This window comes from Alligator mississippiensis, chromosome 10 (assembly GCF_030867095.1).
Source record: "Alligator mississippiensis isolate rAllMis1 chromosome 10, rAllMis1, whole genome shotgun sequence".
Lineage (NCBI taxonomy): Eukaryota > Metazoa > Chordata > Crocodylia > Alligatoridae > Alligator > Alligator mississippiensis.
In genome coordinates this window covers 19,230,591-19,246,921 of record NC_081833.1, presented here as the reverse complement: position 1 = coordinate 19,246,921, position 16,331 = coordinate 19,230,591, and the positions used below count along the sequence as shown (strand labels likewise).

General features: G+C 46.1%; 1 protein-coding gene across 3 annotated transcripts in view; it reads left to right on the top strand.

Annotated features, from left to right (window-relative positions):
* Window positions 1-16,331, top strand: part of GGT1 (gamma-glutamyltransferase 1) — a 69,322-nt gene that overhangs the window by 11,670 nt on the left and 41,321 nt on the right. Inside the window, exon 1 of one of the 3 annotated variants that reach the window (XM_059713513.1) lies at window positions 8,730-8,851. The exons of 1 other annotated variant lie outside the window; for it this stretch is intronic. The gene's annotated coding sequence lies outside the window, so the exon portion shown is untranslated. Of the gene's footprint in view, window positions 1-8,729; window positions 8,852-16,331 lie in introns of those variants that run through there. One more of the 3 variants, XM_019493769.2, reaches the window with a different exon arrangement.

Here is a 16,331-nt window from a genome sequence, read left to right as displayed (position 1 = left end):
TAGGCTGCAGCTTTTTCTTCCCAAGGTGGAGTACCTTGCATTTTTTGGAGTTGAAGGCCATCAGGTTTTCATCCGCCCATTTTCCGAGCCTGTCAAAGTCAGCTTAGATCACCATCCTGTCCTTGGGTTTGGACACTTTATCCCAAAATTTGGTGTCATCAGCAAACTTGGCCAGTCCACTCCTGACACCAATGTCCACATCATTAATGAAGATGTTAAAGAGTATAGGCCCAAGGACAGAGCCTCAGGGGACACCACTGGTCACGGTTCACCACAATGATTGACTTCCATCAACTACCACTCTCTGGGTCTGACCTCAAAGCCAATTTCCCAGCCAGCAGACTGTGATGTAGCCAAGGCCGCAGTGAGCCAGTTTTTCTATAAGACTGTTGTGGGATACCAGATCGAAAACTTTTTAAAGTCGAGATATATGATGTCAATCTCTTCTCCCTTGTCCAGGTGATATGTCACCTGGTCATAGAAGGAGATGAGATTGGTCAGGCAAGACCTACCTGTAACAAACCAGTGCTGGCTATCCCTCAAGAAGTTGCCTTCAGCCAGTTTGTCAAGAATGGTCTCTTTGATGATTTTCTCCAAGATCTTCCCAGGGATGGAGGTAAGGCTGAGGGGCCTGTAGTTCCCCGGTTCTACTTTCCTCCCTTTCTTGAAGATAGGCACCACATTGGCCTTCTTCCAATCCTTAAGCACTTCACCTGAGCGCTATGAGTTCTCGAAGATCCGTGCCAGTGGCCGAGCTATGATGCTTGCCAGCTCCTTAAGAACCCTGGGGTGTAAGCTGTGTGGGCCAGCTGACTTGAAGGTGTCCAGCCTCTCAAGGTGTTCCTTCATATGGTCAACACTGATGTGGGGTAATAGTTCTCCCTCGCCCTGGCCATCCCATACCATATTGGGCAGGGCCGTCCCTTGGGGCTGGTGAAAAACTGATGCAAAATACCTGTTGAGCAGGTTGGCTTTTTCCTGGGCGTTGGTTGTCAGTTGACCTATATGGTTTAGCAGGGGTCCAATGTTGCCCTTGCTTTTCCTCCGGCTCCCAACAAATCTAAAAAAGGACTTTTTATTGTCCTTGATACGTGTAGCCAGGTGGAGTTCAGTTGCAGCCTTGGTTTTCCTGATTCACTCCCTACAGATCCGGACCAGTGCAGAGTACTCCTCCTTTGGGATGGATCCAGCCTTCCGTCCTTTATAGGCCTTTTTTTTTAGATGCAGGAGGTCCACTAGTTCCCTGCTGTGCCCTTTTGCTGCCTTTCCTCCAAGATGGAATAGACATTGCTTGTGCTTCCAGGATCGCTCCCTTGAGGAGCACCCACTCTTCCTGAACACCCCTCCCCTTTGGGTCATGGTCCCTTAGGGCCTTACCAACTAGCCTCCTGAGCTTGTCAAAGTCAGCTTTCCTGAAGTTGAGGACTTCTGCTTTGCTGACTGACTTGCCTGCTTTACAGCGGATGGTGAAGGTGATCGGCTCATGGTTACTGTCTCCCAGTTTCCCTTTGATCGTTAAGTCACTGCTTAAGTCATCCCCTGTTGCCAGTACCAGGTTGAGCAGCGCTTTGCCTCTCGTTGGTCCATAGACTTCTTGAGTCAGATAGAGCTGATCCACACACATGAGGAAGCTTTGCAACCATTCGGATGTGGCCGAGTGCTCTTCCCACGAGATGTCAGGGTAGTTGAAATCTCCCATGACAACCGTGCACCAGGAGCATGAAGCCTCAGCTAGTTCCCTGGTGAATTCCTGATCAAGCTTTTGGCCAGGTGCTTTAGCAAGCATGTCTTCAGCCACCAAATGCCTTAAGTTTGTAATTGGTTTGCAATTTACGCTTGGTAGCTGAAAAAAATAATCTTGGTATTCTTGATCTATTTTGTCCCAGGCCCCTTTTGGCAATGACTGTAAGTGGATTGTACTCAGTTTCAGCTAATCCTGGGTTCCCAGAAATAAAGACATATTGAATAGAACCAAAGCCACTATCTCTGTTTACATGAATCGACTATTCAAATTTTGCTTGCCCTGCTATAAGGTGTCCATTGACAACTTAGACAATGTTTACTGCCATAGCATCTCAAAATAGGGCCCTCTTTTCTTAACTTTGTCCATGTTTCCAATGCTTCATTAAGATTTGCCTCCTATCTCCAGTAGGCATCTATGCATTCTCATCCTCTCAGTTGGCTTGTTTGGGCAGCAGGGTAAGGCACATTTTTAACTATTCCAAAGACTCTTTCTGTCTCTTCCCTACTCTGCTGGGGATGGCTCATTGGTGATGATTTCAACCTAGCTGTAGTCTAGCTGTACTCCTTGCTGCCTTAACTTTTCTCCATGGACTGTTATTACCAGAGTGTGGAATTTCTATGTTAATTTGTTTAGGCCTGCCCAGATAGCTCTGGCTCCTTCCAGAGCTTCTCAGAGCCTGTGCTCATGCTATCCTACTCTTTTCTTCAGTGCAAAATGATATCTTAGTATACCTTAGTACCCTTTAAATTACTGGTTCTCAACCTCAGTAGACTCAAGGCACCCCTCAGAAAATCTCAGATCTTAGTTTTCACCTTTCTTGACTACAGAAAAATAGAGCAATTCTTCTGTTGCAGAGAACTCAAAAAGACTGCAACAGGACAGAATGTTTTTAATGCTATAAATTCCTATTTGAAATCTCTGGGTTTATCTTGTGAATTATGTTTGTACACCTAACAGTGCTAACGTTGCGTGGCAGCCCACAGCACCCTTGAAAGGATTTTATGATACCCCAGGGTGCCATGGCTCCCTGATTAAGAGTCAGTGCTCTAGACCATCCATTTTTATATTCTCCTCTGGTGGTGAACACAGCCTTAATTGTAGGGTGTGACAACACTGTCCCCAAAAGGGTATAAAACAAGGGTAGGCAATTATTTTGGGTGGAGGGTCACTTACTGTGTTTTGGCAAGCCATCGAGGGCTGCATGACAGGCAGCCATGGGCAGATAAATATTAATTTTCTAATTTTTTTAGGGGCTCCGTGGGCTGGATAGAATGGCCTGGCAGGCCACATCTGGCCCTCGGGCTGCATTTTGCCCACCCCTGGTATAGAACATGCACAAACATGGGACTGTTTCCTCTCGACCTGCCAGAACCCTGTTGGCATATTCATACTAGAAGTAAATTTGGCCTGACTACCTTTCATATTTTTTCTTCCTTGTAGGTAATGGAAAATATTTTCTTTTTAAACATAATTATGTAGTTCTGTGGAGACCATACATAATGGAGGAGTACCATCAGTTTTTTTCGCCAGTGACCACCCTGCTCATTCTTTTAGTTGCTCTGTGACTCAGAGAAATGAACCTGTCTATCTTCCCTTTTAGCCTCTGCCTCTGGGTGAAAGGAACTTTCCTAGGTCCAAGAATTGTGGGATAACTTGTTTTTTTTCAGTTTTATTATTATACTTTGTTGAGACATTCCCTAGTCCAGGGGCAGACAATTATTTTGGGTGGAGGACCACTTGCTGAGTTTTGGCAAGCCTTTGAGGGCCGGATGACAGGCAGCCAGGGGCAGATAAATATTAATTTTCTAAATTTTTTAGGGGTCCCGCGGGCCAGATGGAATGGCCTGGCAGGCCGCATCCAGCCTGTGGGCCACATTTTGCCCACCCTTGCCCTAGTCACTAGAAAATGCCCTCAACCCCTTTTTTCAATTGTTTTGGTCCCCTGCCTTTCCAATGAGTTTACCACTTGATGAGACTTAATATATTTTAACCAGTAATGAGTAATTTTCTCCCCACCATAATTGCAATGTATATCTTTTCCCGTGTGTTGTTTGTCCATTCTAATATCATATTCTTATAATTGGGGCTAAAATCACCACAAAAAACCTTGGTAGTGTTGAGTTGATGTTGTTGCCATGATGGCCTAGATGATCTGCTTTGTCTCAGAGGACTGAGGAAGGGTACCATGGTACCTGAAAGCTTGCCTTTTATTGGACCAACCGTATGGTTGGTATCGTCCACAAGAATTCTTGGCTTTTGCACTATAAACCTTTATTTTTTAGCCTTTTATGTTCTACAGCCAGCACTAATATCCCTGTTTTTGGAACCACATCACTTATGTCTAACTTAACATTAACAAATGTGCTGTTTGTTGTCAGGCCATTCCTCCTATGAAGGATTCCTCTGAGCTAGTGGTACTGTTGTTAGCTTTTTTTGTCCATGGCCTGCACACTTTGTTGGTGCTTGCAGATTCTTACAAAGTGATGTTATCTGTGACACTTACTGCATCTTTTTCAAATACTAGTCGCTGTCTTGCTTCATGTTGTTTGCCACAGTGGTAGTGGGTCCTGGGGTGCATTTTGTCAGCTCTGACATTGAGCTCTTCTTCCGTTTCTGCCTTAGGACTCTTCTTGTGTTATTTTGGATTCTCCCATATACAGTGTCAGAGCACACTCAGCCCTCCATAAGGTTTGGTCTGGACTGGATAGCTTTCTTTGCTTGGCCATTTCTAATAGTTCTGTTAAGGATTATTTTTGGCTTTTCCACTGGTCTTTCTTTGAGTTTTTCATACAAGATTCTAGTCACAATCTGCTCTCTTATCAGCAACTCAAACCTTCAAAATTGCAAGATTGGCGCATCAGTCAAAAACTATTCCTTGTTTTCATTTTTTGTATTTTATTTAAAAATATACTATGTAATTGTTTCATTTTCTTAGAGTGCAATTTGCTTTGGATGCCTTTATTATAGGTGGTCTCATCTGCTTAAGCTTACTGGAAAATATTAAAAACATCAGATGCTTCAGAACTAGCTGTTGAAATAAGACTGCCTCCTGTCTGCCTTCCCTTTTGCTTGCAGATACAGTGTTGTGCTGTTCAAACCATCTCCAGTTGGCTTCCAGTGTGTCCAAAATGACAAAACTTTTGTGGGAATTTTAACTTTTCCATTCTTCCACTCAGGGAATTTTCTGAGTTTGCTTTTTCCTCCTGGTGCCATGTATTGTTCTGAGCCAAAGATTCTGAACAGCCCTACTTCAGTCAAGGTATGATTCCCACCTGGTCCACATTATATAACATGAGCCTCTGCCTGACACAACTACTGGTTCCACTTGTTCCTTGAGAGCTCCTTAAAAAGTGCATTCTCCACAGTGGTCATAACATAATTAAGAAGCCATCTGCAGTGCACAACAGTAATAATTGTATTGGGCCCACAAATATAGGAAAAGGGGTTTGTTTTTTTACTAAAAGTGATTTTTCTGAATGGAAAAGCAGCAAGGAGCACTGTGGGTTCAATAGAATTAAAGACTGGCTTCCCAATGATTCTTAGAGCTGTGGAAGGCAACATTTTTGTCCCCTCTCCCACTCTGAACACTCATGTGCACCAAAGGTAGCAAAACCTGCTGTTTTTAATGAGTTCAAAAGCATGGGAAAAATAAACTCATCCCCCCTCAGCTCATGTTTGCGGGGGTGGGAGTTTGGGGGAGATGGTCTAATTCATAGGTTGTTCAGCTTTTAGAGGTAAGAGGGTGAAAGATGGTACAGAACCATGCTTTTAGCATACTGTGGCAATAAATCACCCTTCATATATTAGAAGCACCTAAATGTAAGCAGTAAATTGCCACATGAGCAACACATCATGCTCATTTAGTCCCTTCTGCCACAGTAGTTCAAAGTGTCTTACTAAAGCCTCACACTCTCTCAGTGAGTTAGAAGACATTTATAGATGGGGTAAGGGTGCCATGCCCAAGATCAGAGTAAAACAGTGGCAGAGCCAGAAATAGAACTTGAGTCTCCTGACTCCAAGGTCTATGCAAAAGCAACAAGGACATCCTTACCTCCAAGGATGTTTAAACTAGCTGTACTGTAGACACTGTTCAGGCCACATCTATTATAAGTGAGATGTGATGTGCACAGAACATAAAACTGGCCCCAAATGGCTTATACTCCATAAACACAAATACGTACGATATAGACAGGGGTCATGTAGGCTTGGCTGCCATATTCAGATGCCTCGTTTTCTAATGGGTTTGTTCAGTACTACTACTCTTACTGGTTGATACATGCCATATCCCCTGTAGAAGTTTCTTGGGGTGGGGAACAGCAGCTTCTAGTGATTGGCTGGGTGGCATTGTTAGTCCAGAGTTAGTCCAGGTCAACTGAGCTGTGTACTTTCTGTCCAGGCCTTAGGCAGTTGCCCAGTTCACCCATGCCTGTGTCTGGCCCTGTGCATTTCCCATCTAGGAATGTCACCAGAGAGGTTGGTCGGAGTGGTTCCTTTGTGGAAACAGGGTTCTGACCCTGTCACAGCCCCTCTTGTATCCATACCCATGACCTTTAAAATTAAAGTCAGAGACAAAGTTTAGGGTAAAGGGCTGCAGACACCACAGAGAAGGGAGTTAGAAATGACTTCCTAGTAAGTTGGGAGCTCTTAGAAAGTTCTGGTTGTCCGGTGTCTTTGGTGAGTACCTCTCCCCTAGCTGAAAAGGGCAGAACATATCTCCCTTTGGAGCTGTTTGGAGCACTGATTTGGGACAATGCATCAATACTTGAGCAGTGTCTCAGGGAGCTAGCTAGAAATGTCTCTTCCTCCATTTCTTCTTAGGTAGCAAGAGAAGGATAGCTCTCTGACATGTGGGATGCCTTTCTCAGCAAGCACTTCCCCATGGGGTTGCAAGGGTGGGTGGGGTAGGTAAAGCTAACAATTAGCAGAGCATAGCTATTAGGCCTGTGCGAGTCGGCAGCAATCTGATCCAGCTTTGGATCCGTCCACTTCGGATGCCAGGGATCCAATCAGGAGCTCCAGACCAGGTTTCTGCTTTGATCCAGCCAAAGTGGCTCCGAAGCTTTGGAGCTGCCTTGGAGATCCGGCCATTGGGTATAATGGGAAATCAATGAAATATCTATAACTTTGTTGTTTTTTGTCTGATTTGAATGAAACTTGCAGGGATGGTAGCTCCTGCTGAGAGAATGAAGTCTGCCAAGCTTCAAGAAGATCAGTGCAGGGGTTTGAGGGGAACTGTACCCCAAATTCTTGAAAGCAAAACTCATGTCATGTTTATATGTTATAACACAGGGAGGTCAAAACTGTGGGGGTGGTAGCTCCTGGTGAGGCCAAAAAGCCTGCCAAGTTTCAAGAAGTTCGGTGCAGGGGTTTGGGGGGAACTGCACCTCAAGCTGCTGACAAGCAAAACTCATGACATGGATGACTCTGTGTGTCTTAAGGTGCAGCAGGATGAAAGCTGCAGGGATGGTGGCCCCTGCTGAGGCCATGCTGCCTGCTAGCTGTTAAGGGGATCGGTGCAGGAGGGTTCTGGGGCTCTACACCCGTAGCTGCTGTTGGACAAAACTTGTGACATGGGTGCTTGTGCAACTGACTGTCTCTGTCTTGGGGCAGTTGATTGTCTGTATTGATTATTTCCTCTCCTTAGTCTCTGCTTTTGTAGGTGTTAATTGATGGTAATTAACTGGCTATATTAGCTAGGTCCTGTGTATTGAGCTGGTCCCTGAGTGAATCATGACTGATTGGTAACTGGTAAGACAATAGCTTAGCAGCCAGGTCTGCAGTAGTGTCTCCCATGCCCCAAGGCAGACACAGTCAGTCGCACAAGCACCCATGTCACGAGTTTTGTCCAACAGCAGCTAGGGGTGCAGGGCCCCAGAACCCTCCTGCACCAATCCCCTTAACAGCTAGCAGGCAGTGTGGCCTCAGCAGGGGCCACCATCCCTGCAGTTTTCACCCTGCTGAGCCTTAACACACACAGTGTCACCCATGTCACAAGTTTTGCTTGTCTGCAGCTTGAGGTGCAGTTCCCCCCAAACCCCTGCACCAATCTTCTTGAAACTTGGCAGGCTTTGTGGCCTCACCAGGGCTATTACACCTGCAGTTTTTATCCCCCCCCCACCCATGATGTAACATATCAACGTGACATGAGTTTTGCTTTCATGAATTTGGGGTGCAGTTCCCTCCAATCCCCTGCACCGATCGTCTTTAAACTTGGCAGGCTCTGTGGCCTCAGCCAGAGCCACCACTCCTGCAGTTTTCATCCCCCTGTGATGTAACATGTACATGACATCAGCTTTGCTTTCAAGAATTTGGGGTGCAGTTCCCCCCAAACCCCTGCACTGATCTTCTTGAAACTTGGCAGGCTTTGTGCTCTCAGCAGAGACTACAATTTCTGCAAATTTCATCAAAATCAGACAAAAAGCTACAAAGTTATAGATATTTCATTGTTTCCCCATTATATCCTATGGCTGGATCTCCCAAGCAGCTCCAAAGCTTTTCCGAACTGCTTCAGAAAGCCTAAAGAAGCCAGTGCTTTGATCCAGACATGCTACTTCGGACGCCAAAGCATCCAAAGCTTCTCTGGATCCAAAGCTCTGTCTGAAGCCTCGCACCGCCCTAATGGCCATTATGCAAACAAACACCTCTTCCAGTTGGGGATTTCAGCCCTGGAGCAACCCCTTTCCAATGGGCCATCTCAATCTGACAGAGCACTTTGTCCTTTTGCTGTGCTCTATACCTCTGTCCCTATCATGAGAAAATGCAGCCAGAAAAAACCTGACCATTTTGTTCTCAGCTTTCCCCTGTAATCAGACAATTAGCTGAGGGGGGAAGGGAGAGAGAAAAGGAACAAGAAAAAGAAAATGAGTGAAAAGCAATTTTCCACCAATAGCTTTGGTGCCAAGACCTGCAAACTCATTGCATCATGCGCTGAAGTTCCTGTCTGACCACTCCCATTTATAAAGTTTAACTGGCAGCACTGTGTTCTCAAAGGACCTTTCTTCAGAAATCCTCTTGAGAGCAACTGAGGCAAGACTGAGGTGGCTGCAGGTCCTCCCAGGGTGCAGGTGAACTGAACACCTCCCAGCTGACATCCCACCTTTCACAAGGGTAAGTAACCACATGGATTTATTTCCTTAATTCCAGCTTTCTGTTGGATTTCATCCTGTCCTGAGCACCGCGTGAAAATTTTGTTCCTTTCCCTACTCAAACCCCTTCCCATGCTGGTGTAATAACATTTCATTAAAGTGTCTTTGCTTCATAATCCTATAGATAAGGATTTAGAGAGGAAATGTGGTTTAGGGAGACTGCAGTTATTAGCCGTGTGGATAGTGGCAATGGGGCAGAGGGGGAGCCTAAGAGTCAGGTGTCCTGTGTTCTTTCTCAGCTTTTCCACTGACTCGTTGCATGACCAAGAACAAGACATACTACTGCTTTGTGACTCAGTTTGCCTGTCTGTCTGTTAATGGTGCTGCTTGCCTACCATGCAGTGTGGTTGAAAGTCTTCATTAATTAATAGATATGGATTGAAACTCCTTTGAAAGTGCCAAGTTTTTGTGTTGGACCAGTTTGACTTTGGTAGGGTTACCATACATCTGGGTTTTCCCAGACATGTCCTCTTTTTGAGTCCTCCCATTTCTGTCCAAGCATTTTTTTTAAATATGATCAAATGTACAGGATTTTGGTCAGCTCAGCTTCAAAGTTTTTCCCAGCTTGCCCTAGCAAGGAGCTGCTTGGGGCTGGGGGGAGGGTGACTGGAAACAGAGCACGCATGCATGTAGCTGGCATGCAGCCAGACAGGGGGGTGGGAGCACCCCTGGCAGCTGCATAGATGTAAGTCTGTGGGGGGCATGGGTTGGAGCCCCAGGGCTTGGGAACAGTCTAGGGTGTGTGTGTGTGTGTGTGTGCGTGTGGCAGGGGTATGTGGCAGGAATGTCTGGAGGAGATGGAGCGGGGGGTAGGTGCCTGCTGGCACTCTGGGAAGGTGTCTGAGCACTGGGGCTGCAGCAGGGGAGGGGAGCCGGGCAGGAGGCGCCTGTGCCTCCAGCAGGGAAGGGGGGGCACCTTTAGGGACAGCAGGGAGCTGTGTGGCCCAGCCGATGGCACTGGGGCCAGTGCCCTTGCTCACAGGGGTGGGGTAGCTGGGAGACGCTGCAGGGCTGGAGGGAGCAGGGGAATGTGGGTCAGGAATGAGGGGCACTGGCAGGGCTGGGGAGGCTGTGGCTTGGGAGTGAGGAGTACTGGGGGGGCAGGGGACTGTGGGTTGGGAGTGCAGGGCACGGGCAGCACCAGGGGGCTGCACACCGGGCATGAGGGGCACCAGCATGGCCCAGGAGGGCAGTGTACTATGGGTTAGGAGTGAGGCACACTGGCAGGACCAGCGGTCTGTGGGCTAGGAGTGAGGGGCAACAGAATGGGTAGGGGTAGGGCACTGGCATATCATTGCCCCACCAATCATCTCTCCCACCACCCTTGTGTGACAGGTGTCCCTTTTTTTGGGACTGGAAATATAGTAACCCTAGACTTTGGTCCTATATATATTGTGGAGAATGAGGGAGGCTGTGGGAAGGAAGGTCACTTTGGTGACTTCACTAACATGAACAAATGTCAAGAACTCCAGGAGGGAGTTTATTGCTAGATGAATAGTGGTGGGTCAGGGCTTTAAAAGAAAAGAGAAATTCTTGGTCTGCTAAAGACTCTTCAGTGAAAAGCACCCCCCTTTCATTCATAGGAAACTAAACTACCTGGTTTCCAAGCCCCTGATTCCAACAACAGATACTTAATTATTTGGGGCTTGAGAAGCCACTGTGGGGTATTCAACTGGTGGGCTGGAAGGATGGGGCAGATTAGGGCAACTGGGTGCACTGAATCCCATCCTATCTGTTCCTTACCCTTCTTTTCCATCATTTTGTGTTCCTGTGTGACCAGCTGCTACTCCTGCTAGTTCCTGCCTCTTGGCTCAGGAACCAGTTGGAGGAGATTTAGCCTGGAAAAGCACAGGCTCAGGGGTGATCTGACGGCCACCTATAAGTTTATTGGGGTGACCATCAGTATCTGGGGGAACGTTTGTTCACCAGAGCGCCCCAAGGGATGACAAGGTCGAACGGTTATAAACTACTGCAAGACCATTTCAGGCTGGACATAAGGAAGAACTTATTTATTGTCCGAGCCCCCAAGGTCTGGAATAGCCTGCCATCGGAGGTGGTTCAAGCACCTACATTGAACACCTTCAAGAGTAAATTGGATGCTTATGTTGCTGGGATCCTATGACCCAAGCTGACTTCCTGCCCTTCGGGCTGGGGGCTGGACTCGATGATCTTCCGAGGTCCCTTCCAGCCCTAATGTCTATGAAATCTATGAGAGGGACCTGGTCAGGATGAGAAGTCAAGTACTGGCAGGAAGTGGATACAACATGTGGTACCAGGAGGAAAAGCCAGCAGGCAGGCAGGGAACTGAGAGCCATCAGTAGGAGTAGGGGTATTATCATTATTGTATTTTATTTTTTGAAATGTCATGTCTTGCGCCAAATCAGCTCCAAATGTTATTGACTGAACAGAGCTCAATCGTTCAAGTCTGTGTGCTTACTGGAAGGATGGAGGGGACAGAGGGAGGTGAGAGGTATTGCCTTCTGTCTAGATCAGGGGGACAGATGAGAAAAGAGGTGAGAAGAGAGTAAGTTTGTTGTAGAACAAGGAAAGGTTCGGGCAGGTGGGTGAGATGCTAATAGCTGCCAAGAGCACCTCAGTGCTGAGTGCTCTGTAGCAGGGGCAGATACTGAGGGGCTGCATTTCCCCCCCTTCCCTTCCCAAATATTCCTGCCAGTATGTTAACTGAAGAAGTGGACACACCAAAACCTCTCCCCACTGCAGCATTCAGCCCCATTCTGCCCTAGGCTGCCAGCCTACTCCCAGGGTGCCCCTGCTCACATTCTGGTTCTGGGAAGGCTAATATTTCCCCTTCCTGCCAGCAAAGCATCTGGCTCAGTTTCTTCCCCTACCCCCTCTCACCTCCCTGACTTTTCAGCTCTTCCAATCCAGAGCATCTTCTTGTGTTTCTCTCTTGGCTTAAGGATGTACCTGGACTACCCACAGTGAAATCTCTAGCCCTGTGTCTGCCCAGTGGACTGTATATTAGGAAGTTAGGAGGGCATACAAGTGAGGGTGCTGAGGTAGGAGGAAACTGCCCTGTGGAGCAGAGTTGGATCAGCCTGATTCTTAGGTCAATAAGCTAATCTACAAGGAACCACTTGAGGGCAAATGCAGTCACAAAGATCAGGGGTGAGGCATTGGCACAGCACCCAGGAAGCTGTTTGCTTGCAGGTAGAACCAGCTGCCCATAGGCCACACTGAACACCCAGTAAGGAATGAATAACCTCAGGTTTGGTAGCAGCAAGTTTTCTATTGGCTCCACTCTTTGCAAGTGGGGTCAGTGCCCTCCGTGTCCCAGTTTTACTCCTAAGTAGGATGCCAAGGGCTGGCGTCACTAAACCTTCACCAGGTTAATTTTGAATCCTGATTGTTCAGTAACTCACAGCACATCCTCTAGGACCAACAACTGCTGCTCCCTTGGGGACACATGTTTGGGGATATCATCCACAGAGACTGATTTTATCCTAATGTCAGCATCGATCCAAGTGTTTTATAATATGCCTGTGACACATGGCCAGGGCATCTCAATCAGTAGCCATTACTGTGACTGCCAGTGGTCCTTCTTTTTCTTCCCTAGGTCCCTTCTCTAAGATGTCCTATTTAGACAGTCGTGCCAAAAGCTTCCAAATTGGTAATCTATCTGTGCGTTCCTTGGGTTCATACTTAAGGAACTTGCTCCCAAGCCATGCCCATGGAGGCATATCATGGAGGCATACCATGGAGGCTGTCCGCTCCCTGCCATGGCCAACCTGTCTTCCTAGCTTAGAGACATCCTCAACCTGTTTTTCTGCCTCTCTTGGACCTCTGCTTCTTGGGCATGGACTGTTGTTTTCAAATAGCACTATAGAGCACCTTGGAAACTAACTTGCTCAGTAAGACATAAGCTTTCATGTTAGTGACAGCAACTAGCATCTGACAAAGTAGGCTGTCACCTACAGAAGTTTATGCTACTCTGAACAAGTTAGCCTCTAAGGTGCCTTCTACCCTGCCTTCTGCCTCAATTCCCTTAATGATTACCCTTCTTATGGTCCTCCATTCCCTGTTAGCAGATAGTAAGTAATACCCTATCTCGCAAATCAGATTACTTATTCTCTTTCCTGGTGGGACCAAAACCAGGTTGCAAGCGTGTGGCTTCACTTAGGATTTGCTAAAGTGACAGGGAAGTGCAAAATCTCTTATCACACAGCAGCCACCTGCCCGAAGTTGGTTGGCTACTAATAAGAGGAAACAGGTCTATAGTCTGACTTGTTATTGCTTATGTCAAGCACAAGAATAAACACTTATCCCAATGTGTAGCTACCTGGTGCAATACAGATTTCACCTATATTGGCTGGAGAGACTCAGGTATGCAGATTGGCAGCAGGTCATCTTGAATTTGCTTGGGGCTCCAATTTTCTCTGCAGTCTATCCTATATTTATATGTGGATTATTCTAATAAGCATTCTCTGACTTTTTTGTTTCACTGACTTTGGTAACTGGTCTGAACCAGTTTTTCTGCCAGCTTAGAAGGTACCAGTTAGCTGGGATTTGTCTTTATAAAAATTACATTGTTGGAAGGGAGGATTTTTTTACCTTCTTTCACCATCATGGTGCTTGTCACTATCCCTTTTCTTTTTCATCTGGGCATATGGTTTTCACTGACAAGGTAGCTTTGTTTTTAGAGTGTATTTAATAAACTTAACACAGATCTATCTGTTATAGCAAAACTACATCTAGTACACTGAGTTACAGCCAACACTACTGCCAACAATTTTAAAGTAAAGCTGTGATATACTCTACTTGACCTTTTATATAATGTTTTTCTTTAGGCCTTCTGTTCTGTTTGACTTGACCTTTGCTGACCAGGATAATGGTCATGTTCACTCAATAGTCATTCAGAAACAAGCCCTAGGACCCTTTGCTTCAGTTGCAGCTTTGCAGCTTAACATAAGCCTTTCCTCAACCCAAAACAGGTGGTCATATAGGTAGTTATACATTTCCACCTTATACTCAGTTAGTGAGGACATACTATTGTCTCAGTAGGATTCCAGCTGACCATACACAATTCAAGTCCTCATATTAAAAGCTAAAAACATCAAGTTACTGGAGCGATTACCTCTAACTACTATTCACAAAAGCTATTAGCCACACCTGTCCTAACTTGATACAGGTTGCCTCAACTAGCAGGTTTTGACTCTACATTCCCAGGCAGCTGCTTATTGATTCTGTGTGGAGCACTTCAATCTAGACAAGCCTAAGCCCATATTATGTATAACTTAGGCTCATGATAGTTCTGCAACCTGCACCAGTCACTGTGATTCTTCAGTTATTGACTATATCTACAGCCTGTAGGTCCCACATGCCAGTTTCCTTCTCTAAGGCCACTATTTGAAGAAACACCAGAGCATGTGGGTAGTTTCCTTTAAAGACAATGGGACAGATGCAGGTGTGTAAAGTTTCCTGAACTAAGGTCTGACCACTCTGTTTCTCCTCTGAGGATTTGTGGGGCTGGAGGAAGCCCAGAGGGACTTCACATGCTGCACAGGCCTTTGGCTGGCTGTGGTTAGATGTGGCAGCCAAGTTGCACTGGAAAAGTAGCTTCTATGAGGTGACTGCCAGTTGGTTTCAGGATGGTAGAAAGGCTTATTATCAAGTACTGCGAGGTTTAAAAATTACATAGCAGGACTTAACATTAGGAGTAAGAGATGAACTTGGGTCAAAGGATAATTACCAAACTATAAAGTAGAGAGAGTCTGTGATACTGGCACAGAGCATTGAACTCGAGACACCAGCTCTTTCTGGAGAGGAGTTGGCAGGTTCCCAGGGATGGGATTAAGTCTAACTCACAATAGGCCATAGGGCAGAATGTCTACTGACCTGGCAGCTAGCAGAAAAAAAAAGTTAAAAATCCTTCCTTTTGCAGATTAGCTTTCATCACCTGTTTGTCCTGAGCCCATCCAGGTGAGCTCAACTGGGGTGATTACTCCATTAGGGAGGGAACCCAGAGATTATAAAACAAGAGCACAAGATTTGTGTGGTTCTGTCTTGGAGCTGGACAGTACTAGGAACTGGTTTCCTCCCAAGGTGAACATGAGTCCAGGTATGAGGTATCCTTTGTCTCTTGAGCTTCAGCTGTAACACCAGATTCTTGACCATTTTAGGTTTGCATTTCATGCACTTGATCTCAGTTTACCCAACCTATCCCCAGTCTGGGAACCTCTTCTTGTTCTCAACATTTCTTCTTTCCATAGGATCTAATCTACATGTTTGCTTTCTATGGCTTTGTCAGCAATATCAGGAACATAAAAGATTTTCACACTTCTGTTTACTGGGGGAGCCGAAATTGTCTTGTAGATGCACCAGTGTACCTAGAACCAGGTCTGAAAAGCTTTGACCCTTTCACCTCCTTCCACCGCCTTCTCTATTCTTACAAAATTTCTGGGGTTTGCCTTGTACCTCATACCTTTGCCAGCTTTGTATTTAGACAGCCTGAGAGTACAGGAACAGCACACTAAACCTCTGTTACTGGAGTCTGAAGACAGGTAAAATATTTCCTGGGAGGAGAGAGTCAAGTCATTCCCAACACAGAACATCACTAGGAAGCAAAGAGGTGGTTTGGGAGAAAGTGAAGCTTTTAAGATGCCTGCCAATTGACATTCAAGCTATGCATGTTTTAGGTTCTCTTTTCTGTTTGTGCTCTTGTTTGTAAAGATGAGTGTCCTACAGGAACTGCTTTTGCTGTGGGGATACGCACAGGCCTGATGTCAGAGGAAGCCTGCTGCTGCCTTCTCCCCAGCCATGCACATTCTCCAGGTGCGATTCTGATCTTGCATGTGTTGATGGGATTCCCTGGTCTGTGGAGTTGCTTCCAGATTGGGATGATAATGAGTGAGAGGGGAATCAAACCCAAGAGTCTGCAGCAGCTCATCCCAGCCATCTCTTCCTTGGAAAAGGGAAGACTCCTTGGGCATCTTGCCAAGTCCAAGGGCTTTTCCTGCTAGGGGAATCACTGTGAGCAAAGGGGTATCATATGATTATATGTAGGTATGTAGTGGCAGTTGCTTATCCCTTTATCTTCATGTTACATGTAGGAAAATATCATGATGGTTGCAGAGAAGATGCTGAATTGGGCCTGGGAGCTGAGGAGATGCATCTTTATTCTAAGTGCTCCTGACCTGTAGCAGTAGTTGGCATGTCAGGCTATGTAATATAATCCTGGTTCATAGTTCGAGCTCAGTATCATGCATGGTTTCTTGGCTTGAATAAAAGAAATGCATTTATAGTTAATTGTTTGCTTACCCAGGGAAATCTCACCAGCTGCTCTCATCTTCTTTAGCAATAATAAGTAATTTTTTATAACCCTCAGGAATACACTGCAATGATGTGCCTCAGGGATGCATTCTGCCGAACTCCATACTTCTAGTAAAAAAAAAATGACCCAGAAAAATATTCAGCAGAAGGAA